Below are 16,453 nucleotides of genomic sequence, written 5' to 3' on the forward strand. Positions count from 1 at the left end.
AGCCCAAAATAACACAAATAAAGCCCTACAACAATAAAAATGTAAACAAGCCCAAAACTAAAACAAAAAATAAAATCAAAATAAAAATGGTGGACTAGACGGACGGATGATTAGCTCTGATGTCCCTATCAATTCCTCCCAGATGGAAAAAACTCGACCCCGTCGAGTGCAGATCGGGCCGGCTGTTGTACTACTCCAGGAGATCGGAATTAAAGCGTCGTAACTCGGCTCTGGAGATCCACGTCACGTCAGATATTGGTCGGCCTTTTCACTGAACAAGATAACGTTGATAACCACCATTCCTGGTTGACATAACCTGCTCATCCAATATATATTCTATTTGTTCTTTACATACATAAAATTTGGGAGGTGGTGGCTCAACAGCAGGTAATGGGTCAGGGTGATCAACAAGGGCAAGTGTGTCAACAAAGGGGTCAGAATGAATAATTGTTGTCCTTTTGTAGGGGATTAAATTTTTAATATTAAATATCGCACTAATTCCATAGTCATCAGGAAGATTCACAGCATATGCATTCGAATTAATTTTCCATAGGATATTGAACGGTTCCATACTACGAGCTTGCAATTTCTTGAACATTTTCGAAGAAAGTCGTTCAAGCCTAATTCTTATCATGACATAATCTCTTTCATTTAGCACTTTATATCGTCCGTATAAATCAGCAAGAAATTTATATTTTAAGTTATTAAAGTGAATGCATTTGTTAATTTCTTGATGCAATGAATGTGGGTGCAATGCGAATAACCGTGTAGACTTAGATACTCTATACTGATGAGACACGAGGATCAGGTCTATGGGCTGCCTAGATTTGCAACCATGCACAACATCGAATGGACTCATGCCTATGGACTTATTAACCAAATTATTTTATGCAAATTCAGTGGTCAGTAACACTAAATTTCAGGTCCTAGCATGTTCACTTACCAGACATTTTAACAGGTTTCTAAGGCTACGGTGGATAACTTCAGTCTAGCTGCCAGTTTGAGGATGATAGGCAGAAAAAAATTTTAGTTTGGTACCTATCATATACCACAGGATTTTTCTAAAGTAGCTCATGAATCTAGCATCCCTATCAGATATAATAGATTTTGGAGGGTCAGGATGTCTAACGACTTCATCAAAATAAAGTTTGGCAATTCTAGAAGCATCAGAAGTGATGCCGAACCGGGAGGGAGAAATGGCTGCAGTGATGAGAACGTACTGTTGGGGTTGCTGTACGTTGTAGCTTTAAGATGGAAACAGAAGAAGAGGGAGAAGAGAATGAGGAGGAATAGAGGAGGAGGAAGAGAAGGAGGAAGAGAGGAGTGAAAGACGTGGGGAAAAAATTATTAAACCTTCATTAAATCCTAATCATGAAAATAGGTCCCTATATATAGGGCCCAAATACACAATTTGCATAAATCCCCTTACACAAAAATAAATCTTAATAAGCCCACAAATAACACAAATAAGCCATAAAATGCAAATAAACCCAAAAATAAAAATAAAATAAATATGCAAATAAAATGGTGGCCTAGCTGATGTCCCCATCAAGTCCTCCCGGGTGGAAAAAACTTGACCTCGTCGAGTGCAGATCTGGCCGGCTGTCGTACTGCTCCAGAAGATCAGGGTCAAGGCGCTGCAACTCGGCTCGCAAAATCCACGTCACATCTGTTTCGGGTCGGTCTTTCCACCAAACAAAGTAACGTTGGTAGCTTCCTGTCCTGGTAGATATAACCTGCTCATCTAATATATGTTCTATGTGTTCTCTGCGTGCATGAAACTTTGGAGGTGGAGGCTCAATAGCAGGTGCTGGATCAGGGTGATCAATAACAACGGGTGTATCAACAAAAAGGTCAGAAGGAATGAATGTTGACTTCTTGTATGGGACTAAATCTTCAATATTAAATATCGCACTAATCCCATAGTCTTTAGGAAGATCTACAACATAAGCATTCGAACTGATTTTCTTTAGGACTTTGAACGATCCCCCACTACGAGATTGCAACTTTTTGAACGTTCCCGAAGGGAGTCATTTAGGTCTAATTCTTACCATGACATAATCACCTACATTCAATTCTTTATAACGTCTGTGCAAATTAGCAAGGGATTTATATTTTAAGTTATTAAAGTGAATATGTTTGCTGATCTCCTGATGCAATGAATGCAAGTTTAAAGCAAATGATTGTGCAGACTCAGAGACTCTATGTTGATGAGACATGGGAATCAAGTCTATGGGTTGCCTAGGTTTATATCCATTCACCACTTCGAAAGGACTCATACCTAAGGTCCTATTGACCGAACTATTATATGCAAACTCGGCGGTTGGTAACACGAGATCCCAAGTCCTAGCATGCTCACCTACCAGACATCTTAAAAGATTCTCTAGACTTCGGTTGACAACTTCTGTCTAGCCATCAGTTTAGGGATGATAGGCAGAGGAAAATTTTAATTTGGTGCCCATCATGTGCCAAAGGGTTTTCCAAAAGTAGCTCATAAATTTAACATCTCAATCGGACACAATAGATTTTGGGAGGCCATGGAGTCTAACGATTTCATCAAAATAGAGTTTCGCAATCCTAGAAGCATCAGAAGTCTTAGAACAGGAGAGAAAATGAGCCATTTTAGAGAATCGGTCCACCACTACGAAAATAGAATCGTGTTTGATAGAGGTACGTGGAAGCCCTAACACAAAATCCATGCTAACATCTTGCCAAGGACAATCAGGAACGGGTAGTGGAGTGTAAAGACCAGTGTTCTGTTTACGTTGTTTGGCTAGTTGACATGTGCGACACTGACTGACAATTTTGGCCACGTCTCTCTTGAGACTCGGCCAGAAGAAACGTCTTTCCACCATTTCAATGGTTTTGTCTCTTCCGAAATGCCTAGACAGTCCTCCAGCGTGTATTTCCCATACTAGAAAATCTCTCAATGAGGTTCAGGGAATACATAATCGGTCGGAGCGAAAGAGGTAATCATCTTGTAAAAGGAAGTCATCTTGTTCTCTCTCTACTCCATCTCGTAGGGTCAAGTATACATTACTAAAATCGGAACATGTGGTATATTGTTTCCTGATTTTTTCAAAACCAATTACTTCAGTGCTCATCACAGATAGGAGGAAGATCCGTCGACTGAGCGCATCAGCAGCCTTGTTCTCAACTCCAGCTTTATGTTTCAGTACAAAAGTATAGGCTTGCAGAAACTCGATTCATCGGTCGTGTCGATGGTTCAGTTTTTTTTGAGAATTGAGATACTTTAAAGTCTCATGGTCTGAATACAAGATAAATTCTTGCGGTAGCAAATAGTGTCGCCAATGTCGCAAAGTTTGCACTACCGCATAGAATTCCTTATCATAGGTGGAATAACGCAACCTGCCGTCGCTTAATTTTTCGCTAAAGAACGCGACAGGGTGATCTTCTTGGCTTAACACGCCACCTATGCCAATGCCAGAGGTATCACATGCGACCTCGAATACCTTAGTGAAATTGGGGAGGCACAAGACAGGTGCTTCGGTCATCCTTTTCTTAATTTCTTTAAATGCTTGGGATGCCGATTTAGTTCAGATAAAGTCTTCTTTCTTCATGCAATCTATAATGGGAGACATTATTGAACTAAAATTTCTAATGAAGCGACGATAGAAAGTAGCCAGGCCATAAAAACTACATACTTCTACTAGGATCTTGGGCTCAGGTCAATCGACTATCGCGCTTACTTTTTTCGGATCAGCGGAGACACCCTTGGAAGACACTATGAACCTAAGAAAGTGACGTGATCAGTTAGGAAGGCACACTTCTTAGGGTTTGCAAAGAAGCTTTCTTTTCGCAGGACATCACAAACCTGCCTTAAGTGTGAGAGATGGAGCTCTTGAGTTTGACTATAGATGAGGATGTCATCAAAATATACAATAACAAATTTATTCAAGGTCGAAAGATCTGTGTCATCACCCTCATAAAAGTACTTGGAGCATTTGTTAATCTGAAAGGCATTACCAACCATTCGTAGAGTCCATCTTTGGTTTTAAAAGCAGTTTTTCATTCATCCCCAGGACGAATCTGAATCTGGTGGTACCCACTCTTTAGGTCGATCTTGGAAAAAACTGTAGCACCAGACATATAGTCTAAAAGGTCGTCCAGCCTAGGAATGGAAAAACGATACTTAACCGTGATTTTATTGATAGCACGGCTATCGACGCACATCCTCCAAGAGCCATCTTTCTTGGAATTGAGGAGTGCAGGTACATCACAGGGACTCAGACTCTCACGAATATATCCTCGAGTGAGAAGTTCGTCAACTTAACGTTTCAGTTCAGTGTGCTCGTTTGGGTTGAGTCTATGATGGGAAAGATTGGCAAGGATGCTCCAGAAATGAGGTTAATTACGTGCTGGTTATCACGCATCGGAAGAAGTGCATCTGTAAGATCCTTAGGAAAAATAGAGTGAAACTCCTCCAACAGGGGAACTACTGCGGTCGGATGCTCGGGATTTGACTCCATGTTGATAACTCTAGCCACAAGGGCGAACACAGGTGATTGGCTTTCGATATCTTTCATTACCTCTTTCGAAGTAATGATGTGAAGTGACTCATCTTTCCGTGGTGTAGCACCCTTCTTTTTAGGGGCGGGATCTCTAGGAGGCAATGAATTTAGTATAATTTTCCAACCCTGGAACAGAAAGCTATACGAATTCGACCGACCGTGAAGGGTGACGTCCCTATCATATAACCAAGGTCTTCCTAGAATGACTTGACCTACGTCCATCGGAAGGCAGTCGCACCAGATCTCGTCTTTATAAGATAAGAATTGAATCGGGACAAGACATCTTTCCGACATCGAAATGGACGTCTTATCTACCCAGGCTACCTTATATGGTTTGGATGAGGGGTAGATTTCAGACCGAGGTGGAAAATAACTCCAGACACAATGGCATTGATGCAACACCTGCTATCAAATAGGATTTTGCATGTTTTACCATTGATCTTAATAAGCGTGTAAAATAGGAAAGTTCTACGCCAATCTTGTTCGGTCTTGGTTTGGGCTAGAGTACACCTAATCATATGGAGCCTAGAGTTTGGTCATTCTGATCAGTGGGCTCATTTTGGGATTCAGTCTGAACAAACTCTAACCCGGTCTGTTCGTCTCCAAAGTCTTCTATGAAATCCTCGATGTTTGGTTCATAGACTTCTTCGACACATTCAGTCTCCTGGGTTTCTGCTTCCAATTCAGTCATTAGATAGGTCTTGGCACATTGGGACGCGATATGGCCAAACTTTTGGCATATGAAACATTAGGTTTGGCTTCTTGAGGGCGGGTTGGACCCTAGTATGCCTTTTTCTTTATCAGATGACGGACTTTGAGCAGGCATCGAGAACGGCCTAGTCAGTGTTTGGCTAGAGCCGGGCTGGCTAGGATGGTTGGAAAATGGTCTGGATTGCGAAAGATAGCTTTGATTAGGTCGGGCTCCTGGGGGTATGGACTGAGAGTCGGTACGCCTCACTACAGGGATTCGTAAGAAACTATCCACATCTTGAGCCAACTGGTATGCTTGGCCAAGGGTGGTAATCTCTCAGAGGATTAATTCTTTCTGAATCTCCTCGCGGAGTCCTGCCCGAAACCTAGAAAGAGTAACAGTCTCCTCTTCGATTACACCGCACCTCATGTGAAACTCCTCAAATCGTGCAATGTAATCGGCAACGGTTGAAGTTCCTTGAGTTAGTTTCTACCACCTATCCATAAGGCGTTGTCGGTAAGAGAATGGCAGATACTTTTCATTCAGTTTTTCTTTCATGTCCTCCCAGGTGGTGATACGTGGAAGCCTCTGGGTCTCACGCATATGTTCAACGTTATGCTAGTACCAGTGAGCTTGCCCAATAAGCTTCATTTTAGCAAACCGTACTTTTCGATCATCAGTCATTTCATACCACTCAAAATAGTTATCCATGGCTGCTCTCCAATCAAGGTACATACTCGGCTCTAATTGATCAGCAAATGTGGAAGCATCTACTCGGACGGTATGAAGTAGTCGCTCGTCAAGATCGCACTGGTGATCGGAGGAAGTTGGTTCCTAGGGGGATGGGGAAAAGCTACAGGTGGTGTGGTCAAACCAAACTCGAGATAAGCTGCGATTGGGGTTGACGGTTCAGGAGTCCTAGAGTGTTGCACTGGAGTACGGATCTCCCGTTTGAATTCATCTTGATCAGCTCGTAATGCAGCTAATTGTTCCAAAATATCTTGTAAAACTCTGGGGTCCATGGTGGGTAAAGGGGTCTGAGAGTCAGTGAGGAGGTACTCTCTACCGCTACGGGTTGGCATGCAGGGACTACTCTAGTTGGTGATATGATATGCAATGCTACTAATGAACCCTAACATACCATATGCAATGCAAGACAACCTATTAATACAATCTACTATGAATTCGGAAATCAGCAAATTTTTCACAAAAATAACTTAAAATTAAATATTACTAATTTGCACTTTGGTTATTTCAGAATTAAGGTAGAAAATTGGTCACTATAAGAAATTAGGTTGCAAACACGTATTACAGTCGTTCAAAGTCCGAAAGTAATATGATCTATGGATGTTGAGAACTATTCTGTCGCTAGGATGTGCTAATTTAATATCTAGATTGATAGGATGAATAGGACGGGTGTGGTAATATATGTTCAAGGTTGCAAAATATGACAGGAAAGTAAGTTTTCAATTATGGTTGTCATGCAAGAGAACTAGAATATAATTAGATAAACAAGCCCAAAAGGAGGAAGAACCTATTACCTGTGGTGAATGCAGTCAACCAGAAGCGTCCGTTGTAGAGTCTCGAACACGAAATCAGCATCAGGCGAAGTTAGTTGGAGCTGTGGACCTGGCGCTGCAGCAAAATGGCCTTCTGGACTTCTAGAATGGGCTGAAGAAGATGCTGGATCGGCCTGTAATAGGACCTGCGGCCGATTGGGCTTGGGCTCTGGCCCGCAGTTGAGAAAAAGGGTTGGCGGCCTTGTGGGTTGGGGTTCAGAAAGGAGCAGATGGGGCCGGTTGTTTGGTTGGGCCCGTGCAATGTGAGTGGGACGGCCCGAAGGCTGTGGGGGTTTTGGTGTGGCTCGGGTGAGGTTTGATGCGGGTGTGTGGGCGGACGGGAGAAGGAGATAAGGGGCGGATCGTGGCGGCGGAAAAGGAAGAAGATGAAGAAGGTGGAGCGCGGCGGGTTTGCGGTGTGCGAGCAGAGGAGGGGCTAGGCAGTTCACTCTCGGGTGGTGGCCGAGAGAAGGATAGTGAAGTTGGGGGGGGGGGGGTTTGGTGCTTCTCGGCGGAAGGGAAGATGGTGGCGGCGGTGAGGAGGAGGCAGCCGAAGAGAGGTGGGGCGAGGAAGGCGACGGCGGGAACTTTAGGCGGCGGCGCTTGGTGGCGATTGCAAGGGCTGCAAGGCGGAGGTGGATGGCGGTCGCAGCACGGAGGAAGGGGTGGCGCTGCGGTGGAGATGGGGCGGTCGCAGCACGGGGCGGCGCTGCGTGTCGGCGGCATAGGCAGAGGGCGACGCTGCGACGAGGAGGCGGCAACGTCGGCGGCGTCGATGGCGATGGCGGAGGAAACACCTATGGTTTCCCTTCGGCGGAAACATAGGTAAACAGTTTTTTTTTTTACCCTTTACGGGTTTGGGTTATCGGGTTCGGATTTCGGTTGAAACCCGCTCCGATAACTGAGAAGCCCAGCACGTGCAGATCGCGTGCAATTTTTTTTTTTAAACTTGTTGGACCCGGGTTACCGGGTTGTGGGTAACGGGTTTAGGACTTACCCGTTACCCGATTTCTTCTTCAACCTCCCGATCGATTCGGGAGGATGATCCGGGCGCTTCGGCGGCAGTGGCGGAACGGCCGAACGGAGCAACGACGGAGTCCGCTGCCGCAGCTCCGTGGTCGGCGGCGACAGGCGGCAGCTGAACGTGGTGGCGGCCGGAATTCTCCTGTGTGCAGCGGTCGGCGGGTGCATCGACAGTGCCGAGGGACAGGGCTGAAAATAGAACGGCGATGCTCTTCTTCTTTCCGGCAGCGGGAGTCACTCGTGGCCCGTCGACACGCTCCGGTGTCCGTGGTCGGGGTACCGCGTAGAGCTTATGTGCCAACCAAAATCCGGGGATCCGGCAACGCTCGGCCATACATCGGTAAGTTTTCTATGGACGGCGAAGTGGCCGCCGGCGATGATGCAGGGGAGGTGGAACACGGTGAGGGTACCGTGGCTGATGGTGGTGTCGGGAGTGATGACAGGTGGACGGGGAGGACTAGCCGTAGAGATCTCTTCGTTCTTTTTTTTTTTGTGAAGCTGACAGAGGGAAAGAAGGAACCGAGAGAAGCCCGGTGAACCAGGGGTTGTTCCCCTCTGTCCCTTCTTGTGAGAACTGAGAGAGCGAGAGATCCCTTTTTTGGTGAGCGGAACTGACAGAGGGAGAGGCCCTGTTCTTGTTGTTGGTGGGAACCAAGGGAAAGGAAGACTGTTGTTGGATTGGGGCTTTGGCAATAGAAGCAAAACCGATTTGCTCTGATACCAAGTTGATGCCGAACCGGAAGGAAGAAATGGCTGCAGTGATGAGAACGTACTGTTGGGGTTGCCGTACGTTGTAGCTTTAAGATGGGAATAGAAGAAGATGGAGAAGAGAATGAGGAGGAGGAAGAGAAGAGGGAGAAGAGAATGAGGAGGAGGAAAAGAAGAGGGCAAGACATGGGGGAAAAATTATTAAACCTTCATTAAACCCTAATCATGAAAATAGGTCCCTATATATAGGGCCCAAATACACAATTTGCATAAATCTCCTTACACAGAAATAAATCCTAATAAACCCACAAATAACACAAATAAGCCCTAAACTGCAAATAAACCCAAAAATAAAAATAAAATAAATATGCAAATAAAATGGTGGCCTAGCTGATGTCCCCATCAAGAAGTCTTAGAACAGAAAAAAAATGAGCCATCTTTGAAAATCGGTTCACAACCACAAAAATAAAATCGTACTTGGTAGAAGTACGTGGAAGCCCTAATACGAAATCCATAATGACATCTGGCTATGGGCATTCGGAACGAATCCAAATCTGGTGGTAACAACTCTTCAAATCAATCTTAGATAAGATTGTGGCACCAGACATAGAATCTAAAAAGTCGTTTAGCCTAGGAATGGGAAAGCGATATTTAACCGTAAGTTTGTCGATGGCATGACTATCAACACGCATCCTGCAAGAACTATCTTTTGTGGGGTTGAGGAATGCAGGCACAGTATAGGGGCTTAGGCTCTTACAATCATACCCTCCTGCAAAGAGTTCATCAACTTGATGTTTCAACTTGGCGCATGCATTTGGGTTGAGCCTATGATAAGGAAGGGTAGGCAGAGGTGCTCGGAAGACTAAAGAATGAAACTCCTCTAAAATGGAAGCTATCATAGGAGAATGGTCAAGGTTGGATTCCTTATTGATAGCTTTAGCCACATATGCTAACACAAGAGACTGGATCTCGATATCTTTTACTACCTCTTTCGAAGTAGTGATGTGAAGTGGTGTATTTGTACTTTGGTCAACAGTTTCCTTTTGGAGATCATTCTGGACAAATTCTAATCCGGTGGGTTTGTCTTCAAAGTCTTCTACATAATCTTCTATATTTCATTCATAGACCTCTTCGACATATTCGGCCTCTTGGTTTCTAACTTCTGGTTCAGTAATCAGGTAGGTCTTAATGGAACATTGAGACGCTATGTGGCCGAATTGTTGACACCTAGAGTATTGGATTTGGTTCCTAGGAGAATGGGAAAGGACTATAGGTGGTGCGGCCAAACCGATTTTAGGTTGGGCTGTAAAGGAGGTTGGCGATTTAGGAGTCCTAAAGTTTCACATGAACTCATGGACCTCTTGTTTGATTTCTTCCCTTTGAGCTCATATGGAAGCAAACTAGTCCATGAGAAATTTTAGGACTTCGGAGTCCATGATAGCTAAGGGTGTTGATCAATTATGTTGATCCCTTATTTGATTTTGATGAGACCAAAACACATGAGCATATTTCTTATTGTACTAATGAATTTAAGTGAGTGTTTCAGAAGAAAATACATAAAAACTTAAGAGAAATCCATTAGAAAAAGGTTTAAAGAAATTAAGATGAGTTAAACACTTAGGTTGAACCTTAGTTGCAATTGGACAGTCCACGAGACGTCTCCCACAGTGAACGAGACGTCTCTGGCATAAAGAAAGAATTCTGGCACATCCTCGAGCTGACTCATGACAGAGATGAGTCGACTCTAGTAGAAAGACAGAAGACTGTCTCAACGTACCAGTGCACGAGACGTCTCCAGCTGAGCGCGAGTTGTCTCCCACAGTGAAGAATAGATTAGCACTTTTCTCTGATCAAAATGCGAGACGTCTCCTTTGGAGCGTGAGCTGTCTTCTTCAGAGAAAAAATAGAAGAATAGATTTTGCAAGTAGAGCGTGAGCCGACTCTAGACTGTTGCAAGCCGTCTCCTACAAATGAAAGCAAAAACTCAATTGCAATGAGGTAGAGCACAAGCCGACTCCAGACTGTTGCGACCCGTCTCCCACAGATGAAAGCAAAAACTCAATTTTGATGAGGCAGAGTGCAAGCCGACTCCCAAAATATGCGAGCCATCTCCCGCAGGATTAACAGAAACTCACTTATGAAGAGCCCGATTTCGAGTCAACTCCAGATAGACTCGAGATGTCTCCAACTTGAGACGAGCCGACTTACAGAAAGAACGAGACGTCTCCAAATCTACTGGCACTCCAATGGCTAGTTTGTCAGAACATCCAGAAGTGGCAGAACGGCTCTATTTTAGTCTCTAACTGCTATTTCTCTAGTAGAAGACTATAAGAAGGTGTGTTTATCAATTTTTCAAAAAGGAATGAAGTGATCACAAAGAGCAATTAAGAAAAACACCTCATAAAAGCATTCAAGGGCCATTCAAAGAAAAAGAGAGAGAAGAAAAGCAACTTGTGTGAATTTAAAGCTTTCTCTTCAATCAAAGCTGCCTCAGTGATCCTCAACTTCATATGAAATCAGAAGAGGGTCAAGTAAAGGAGAAGCCAAAGTTCTTCCAGCAACAATCTTTGCTTACAAGCTTTCTTTTCTTTACTCCTTTATTTAAATTGTCATATCTGCTTATATAAAGAAGCTTGTAATTGTGTAAAAACAATCTTTTCATATCTTGTAACTGAAAGTGAATCCTAGGTTCTTCGGTGTTAAGCATGCTGAATTTTTTTTTTTTTGAAAACCATGGCTGAATCTGATCGGGTTGCCTACGTACCCCTTCATAAGGGGGATCAAGCCATACATAGTTCTTTTTAAATTTTAAAATACAGCGAAAAAACAAAATCAAACAATTTAATTCATGCATGCTTACAAGATCAAATCTAGAAATCAGCACCTTAAGAACACATAGGATTATGCCGGAATCATTTAAACAATAATGCTAAAACTTTCATGCATAATTAACTATCAAATCTGAAAGGTAAACACTCTATTCTGATTAATCTCCGAATATCCATCGAATGGATTCTGGAGATAACTCCATGAGGAGCCTCAAAGGAGGGTAAAACCTCGGAGAATCAGACCTAGACCCTGACTCCAAAATAAAATATTGATGTAGGATAAATACCTTTTATGATAGAAGAAACTTGTAGATCTGATCCTTGACTTTGCAGCCACGCACATGAATGGCCTCTATGAGAAGTACACGCGAAGCCCTAAGTAGATCGTCTTCCGCGGGAGTGCTAGCTCGCGTAGGAACGTTGCAATGGCTAAAGCTGTCTCCTTCTAAACACTCAACCTTTGATTGTTCTTCAAGGATATGGAGGATGGATGTGAGCAAGAAGGAGAAGAAGGGATGGAGGCCCTCAGAGAATTTTTTTAGAATTTTTTGAAACTTCTAAATATTGTATATCTTGAACCCAAGGCATGGAGGTCTTTTATAGCCAAAAGACCACCCCACACCTCACACCTAATTTAGCCAACTAATTTCGCTGATAAAATTCCAAAAAAATTCTGGTGGTTTGGTAGCTAAGAGTAGATAAACATATCCAAATTTCGTACATTTTGAATCCCTAAAGGATAGGAATTCATGCATCTATAGTTCAGCCGCAGACCACCCTATTTCATGCACCATGCAATCCCTACAAATTAGGAAATTCATCTAAATCTTTCTAGGAAGATTTAAGGTGCCATTTTTATAGGAAATATATCCCCACGCCTCCTCTCTTCTCATGCCAATTTTTGGCCCAAAATAAAGAGGATAGGCATAGAAAATATTATGGATAAAGCAAGGTATCATTCTTATCCAAGAAGATAAGGATGGGTTCCTAAAATTTAGGGATTCTTCTCCTTATCCAATTCTGATTATTTAGACTCATAATCCTCATCAAATAAGGTCTTCTAATTGATTTGGTTCAAGCCCAATCCAATTGGTTAAGTCCCATCAATTGGGTTAAGCTCAATCTACTTGGGTTGAACCCAATCCAATTAGGTCAAATCTTGATGCAGCCCAAATTGAATCCTATTCAATGTGGCTCAACCTAAGCCCAATTACTCAATCAAATTGAGTTCATTAGCAATCTAATTGCTAATTAATCCTTCAATAATTTAATAATTATTTTAATGCAACTTTTGCTTAGGATAATTTGTCAATCGAATTGACCAAATTATCCCTAAATGATTCTTAATCATCAATCAGCCATTTGATCAACCTAGAAACTTCTATGCATGTGACCTCATAGGTTCGAACCTAAGCCGGTAGTATAGGAACATCTTCCTATACTAATCGATGTGACCATCTAGCAATGGTACCCGACGTCCAGATAGGCCGAATATATGCGAAGCAAATATTCTGGAACTCTAGACTATGGTTACTTTATAATTCAATCCCTTTGACTCCTAATGCCAGGATAACTTAGAGCTCACTGTCAACCCTATAATTAGTACATCCATTATGTGATTAACTTTAGATATCCCGTGACTCCTCACTGGGATTACCCTGACCAAGGTTTTGCTAAATTAATCACAAGACATTATCTCCTATTTTCAGGAGGGGTCAATTCCATCTCGACTCACAACTGACTACGCAAGTACTTGACTGCACCCAGTGACCTTCTATCACTGAATTAGAAATTCAGGTAGTCTGGTACCAAAGTACAGTGAGTTGCTTACTAGTCACAGATTACGATCTCAGGTCAGAGGGCCAAACTTATACCCATATCCACTCGGAACATCTCTTGACAGTAGAGCATTCTGAAATTGGTCACGTTCAGTAAAATGTACTCCTACACTTCACCTGTGTGGCATACCAGTATCTCCATACTCCTTGGTTAAGAGGACAACCAACGTATATGTCACACAACAACCTAATCTCGACAATGCTGTCGTCCCAGTAACAACATATCATTTGGTCGCGAACAAGTTTAAGGACTCGAAGATAAATCCTTCTTTATCATAAAATAAGTCCTAAGAACTTCATCATATAAGAGTTCATTTGAAGATATACAATAATGAATAATGCCAAATAACACTTTATTAATTTGTCAATTCATTTTCAAAATTCAATCATCAACATGCTGACGATTGACATTTATGATACAATTTCCAACAGTAATTGATTCAATTAGGGGATTGAATCAAGGGGTTAAGGCATTGTCCAAGCCTATGAATTGGATTGTATTCAACCAAGGTTGGTTGGGGTTTGGTTCTAGTTGGTGACCTAGGAAAAACTAACTGGGTTCGTTGTGATCTCGGTAAAACAACGAGTTGGGTTGTGAACTCGCAAAACAACCAGGCTGTAATCTGAAGATTATAGTAAATTTTGAAGTGAGCTTGGAAAGTAGACGTAGGAGCAAGAGTTAGCTCCAAACCACTATAAATCTTGCGTGTTTGTGTTGTGATTTATTGCTCTTCATTTCTTTACTGCTTTTCTATTATTGCTTTACTTACTTCCGCTTAAAATCATGAAAGCTTTCATTAGTAAAATTTGAATAGCATAATTTTTTAAGGACCCAATTCACCCCCCCTCTTGGGTTGTCTTTTGAGCAACAAGTGGTATCAGAGTAGGTACTCTATAATTTCTTGTCTTTTGATTTTGACTTAACCGTCAAAGAGCAAAAGATTTGATGGCAACCTCTTTTGGCTCCTCTCTAGCTGAAGGACAGTCTACCAATAGGCCTTTTTTGTTCAATGAAACAAATTATACCTATTAGAAGGCTAGAATGAGAATTTTCATTCAAGTTCTTGATTATGACATTTGGAGCATAATCATCAATGGACCACACATTCCCACACGCATAGTTGATATAGTGTAGTTGTCCCCAAATCTGAAAGAGATTGGAATGACAATGATAGAAAGTTAGCACAATTGAATGCCAAAGCAATGAATGTTTTATATTATGCATTAGATCCCAATGAATTTAATAGAATTTCAACCTGCATTGCTGCCAAAGAAATATATGATAGACTTGAGGTTACCCATGAAGGTACCAATCAAGTTAAGAAATTCAAAATTAACATGTTAGTGCATAAGTATGAATTGTTTAAAATGGAACCAAGTGAATCCATCACTGCTATGTTTACTAGATTTACTGACATTGTTTATGGTTTGAAAAGTTTAGGTAAATCATATGTTGACACTGATTCTATCAGAAAAATTTTTAGGTCCCTTCCAAGGTCATGGGAAGCCAAGGTGACAGCGATTCAAGAGGCCAAAGATCTCAATATGCTTCCACTAGAAGAGCTTCTTGGATTCCTAATGACATACAAGCTGACCATGAAGCAATACAGTGAGGATAAGACCCAAAGAAAGAAGGTTATAGCCTTGAAGGCCACTGCTCAAAAAGAATATGAGAACAATAGTGAAGAAAAAGAAGAACAAGATGATGATGTGGCCCTTCTTGTATGAAAATTCAAGAAGTTCATGAGGAAGAAGCCATACTACAAGAAGAGGCCCACTCAAAAGAAACTGAAAAAGAAAGAGAGGCAGTGATTTGTTTCACATGTAAAAAGCCCAGTCATTTCAAGACCGACTGCCCTTAATTAAAGAAATTCACAAAGAAGGAGAAGAGGGCATTTGTCATGACATGGAGCGACAGCGAGGAGTCTTCATCAGAGGAAGAACCCCAAGAAAGAGCCAACATTTGCCTTATGGCAGATGATAGTGAGGTATCCTTTGAAATTTCATTAAGTTTTACTTTTGATGAACTTTATGATGCCTTCAGTGAATTGGTGAATGATTATAAAAAGTTGTAGCCCCTTACGTTATCTTTCTAACCCGAAAAGAATCATCTCAAAAGAACATTTGGTTAAAAAGTTATAGCTAAAAGCCTAAACATATGTCAGCCTGAATTATAGCTATGGATAGATAGATTTCAGACTTCTCCCCGGTGAACTTGCAAGTTTCAGATGGGAACTCCAGCATGCTAAAGATGCCTCAAGCTTTGACAGCTTCTCGTAACTTCTTCCACAGATCGACTAGAAGACGCTGGCCAAAATCGAAGAGTTTGTCTAGGTTTCCACAGATCGACTAGAAGACGCTGGCCAAAGACTAAAAGTGCCAAAAAATATTATTTCTTTTGTAGTATATGGTACAACCAAATATGGTGATCTCATTACCTCTACCATCATCACTGTTGATGGGGACATCAGAGCCCTTCATCCAGATGATCCTGAGCCCCCGGATTGAGCCAGACTCGTTTATTTGCATATTTATTTTATTATTTTATTTTTGGGCTTATTTGCATTCTAGGATTTATTTGTGGTTTATTTTATTTCTGGGCTTATTTGCATTTTAGGGCTTATTTGTGTTATTTGTGGGTTCATTAGGATTTATTTCTGTGTAAGGGGGGTTTATGCAAGTTGTGTATTTGGGCCCTATATATAGGGAACTATTTTCATGATTAGGGTTTAATGAATGATTAGGGTTTAATGAATGATTAAGAATTTCTTTTCCCTACGTTCTTTCTTCTCTTCTTCTCCTCTCCTTCTCTATTCTTCCTGCGTCTCTACAACCTCTTCTTCCTTCTCCTTCTCTTGTTCTTCCTTCTTCTTCTCTTCCCCCGCACTGGTGCTACATCAACTTGGTATCAGAGCAATCGGTTTTGCTTCTATTGCCAAAACCCCGATCCATCAACAGTTTTTCTTTCTCTCGGTTACCATCAACAACAAGAACAGGCCCCTTCCCTCTGTCAGTCCGCTCACCAAAAAAAAAAAAAAAAAAAAGGATTTCTTGTCCTCTCAGTTTGCACAAAAGGGGACAGAGGGGAACAACCCTGGTTCACCGAGCTTCTCTCGGCTCCCGCACAAAAGTAAAAAAAAAAAAAAAAGGAAGGGGGAAACCCCTGCGGCTGCTCCTCCTCTTTCCACCCGTCACCGTGCCCGAGGCCACCATCATCCCGCATTGCGCCGCCTCCCCACCGTCAAACTTTGCCGACGAGCACCCCACCCGAGCC

The sequence above is a fragment of the Phoenix dactylifera genome, chromosome 1, assembly GCF_051530095.1.
Source record: "Phoenix dactylifera cultivar Ajwa chromosome 1, Ajwa_hap1_PhDact_Kaust_v1.1, whole genome shotgun sequence".
Lineage (NCBI taxonomy): Eukaryota > Viridiplantae > Streptophyta > Magnoliopsida > Arecales > Arecaceae > Phoenix > Phoenix dactylifera.